The sequence below is a fragment of the Haplochromis burtoni genome, unplaced genomic scaffold (assembly GCF_018398535.1).
Source record: "Haplochromis burtoni strain Fernald_Lab_line unplaced genomic scaffold, NCSU_Asbu1 Contig_321, whole genome shotgun sequence".
NCBI lineage: Eukaryota > Metazoa > Chordata > Actinopteri > Cichliformes > Cichlidae > Haplochromis > Haplochromis burtoni.
This window is the reverse complement of record NW_024582682.1, coordinates 7,929-10,673: the sequence shown is the minus strand read 5'-3', so window position 1 is coordinate 10,673 and position 2,745 is coordinate 7,929.

Genomic DNA, 2,745 nt, shown 5'->3' with positions numbered 1-2,745 from the left:
GTACAAGCTTCAGTCACTCGGTTTGTGCTTCATGAAATCAGAAGAAACACACACCTGTGTGTGTGTGTGTGTGTGTGTGTGTGTGTGTGTGTGTGCGCCTGTGTGTGTGTGTGTGTGTGTGTGTGTGTGTGTGTGTGTGTAGTCAGCCAACAGGAAACACCCTACTGCTGACAAAGTGTGTGTCAGGAAACAAAAAGACCACGAGGAGGGAATGCTTTCCATTCCAGAACACTGTCCCACACACACACACACGCACACACACACAGATTTAATATGAGCACTTTTCAAAGCAGAGCAGAGGAGGTGGAGGAGGTGGGCCTTCATCAGGTCAGAGGAGGGCTGAGAGGGAAACGTCCTGATCGGAGTGTTTACAGGAAGAGGGAAGTGGCTGTCAGCAGCAATCCATCCAAACCTGCCCGGTGTCTCACACACACACACACACACTCGTATTTATCCACAGCCTGGCACTGATGGCACAAAGCAGACCCCACCCTGCCATGTGACCCAAGCTCAGCGTGTGCGGGAACGTGTCAGAGCTGAGCCTAAAATCCACCAACGTTTCAGGAAAAGTGGAAAATTAAAGCCAAGTTTACAAAGTTTGAATCGTTTATCTCGATGCTCTGAGCCGTTTTCACGCCTGCAGCTCTGAAAGAAGGAACTGAGCATTTCCATGTTCACACGTCGGCTTGCAGCTGATACGTTGGTCCTGGTTCTGGTCCACAGATCCTAGACCAGAACCAGAACCTGCAGCTGTTGCAGAAGCACATGGAGGAGATGAAGTGCACGGGAAATTCAGAAAGGTTCCCGTGCCCCTGCATCAGCTCCAACTTTGGTTTCAGTAAAGGAGACGATCGAGATGGTCTGCAGGTGGAGTCTGTCGATGCGCGGTGTGACAGGACAGCAGGCAGCTACAACAGAAGAAGAAGAAAACATGGCTGCCAGGCGCTCGACAGTACAGCGTGGAGAGAGACGACATTTCCAGGAAGAAACCTCTTTAAAACAAATAAACAGCAGGTCACATGACTCCACATCTGTGGCAGAGACAGTCTGAGGTGTCTCTGAGCTTCCAGAGAAAAGTTCGTTCTTGTACTTTTGGTCAGGAATGTGCATCACTGATTAACGACATCATCACATGTAGCGTCGCTCGGGGTTGAGTTATGTTTGTTATCAGTGACCGGCCTGGTCAACGTCTGTGGCGAGACGGCACAGTACAGACAGGAAGTGTCTCAGTGACCTCCAAATTTAAGATCACTGTTTAAATCAACAGCTAGGACTTTGGGGTCACCAGGGGTCAGGGGGAGGTTTATCTGAGTTTGACGCACACCATAGGTAAGCTGAGCTGACCAGAGGTACAGTAGGTGTCTGCAGGACTGCATTTTACCATGAACACACACACACACACAGTCAGCTGTGCTATAGCGTTGAGGTGCCTGCAGGTAATGTTACACTGGTCTGTACAGGTAACATGAGAGCCAACCAGGCTGCCTGCTCTCTCTCTCTCACACACACTCACACACTCTACAGCATGAATAAAACATGTGTCCTGGTCACCATCTGTCTGTCAGCAGCGTGAGCTTCTGTCTTTATCCTGAATGTGACAGACTCACCGACTCTCTCACACACACACACACACACACACACACACACACACACACACACACACACCAGTTTTCCTTTTGTCTGTTTTCATGAAGCTCAAGCTTACAAGTTACACCAGGAACAAATCTGCAAGTTAGTCGTGCTGGCTGATCCTACATCCAGCTCAAAGCATCGTCGCCGTTAAATACACAAATGAATAAAAACACAAACACATCATGGCTGCAGTCTGATTGAAGAGTTTCAGCCGTGAGAGTTTTAACTCGAATCACGATCTCGTCCCCAGCAGGATCTCTGAGATGAGATCGATGCTGCCGGCAGCACTGACCCATTTAACAGGCCTCAATCCTCGGCCCGCTGACACACTGGGCTCACGTTTCTAATCCCAGATCAATGAAACTGTGGCTGCCAATGAGAGAGTTGACTTCTCGCGGGCCGCCGGCGTCTGCGTTCCAACAAATTCTCACCAATTTAAAATGCGAAGTGCAGACCAGACTTCAATGAAACGTGCCAGCAGAGTCCGCGGGCTGACGTCAGGCAACAGACCTCAGCAGGACGGAAAAAGTGCTCGATGCAGCGGAAAATAAAAGCTCCACAAAGTGTCAGTGCTGCTGGAGCTGCAGAACAAGTTTACTACAGAAACTGAAGAAAGAAAACCACCATCAGATGCTGCAGCGCGACCGCAAAGACCGGGCGAAGCTCAGCAGAGCGTGAAGTTTAACCTCGAGGACAAAGGAGACCTCCTCAAACAAAACTCTGAGAGCGACAGTCGGTTTAGAACAGTAACACAGCATCACAGCTCATTTCTAACGACGACCCGAAACTGTCTGCACACTCCTGTGAAGCTCAGAAGTCCGTTTCCTCAGGCTGTCATTTAAACGCAGCGTCACTATAAAATACTAAAATTAATCTGATTAATCTGACAGGAGAAAAAGAGGTAAAAATTAGTCTGCTTAATTAGTTTGTTTCTCACCAGGAACAAATTAAATGCTTCAGCATACGTCACTGAAACACTTTATGGCAGGGTTACTGTATGGAGGACCAAAACATACAGTTAAAAATAAATAATCAGCCCAAAAAACCTAAAATGCAGCCATTTAATATATCATCCATTATTTATTTTATTTATATATATATGTATATATATAT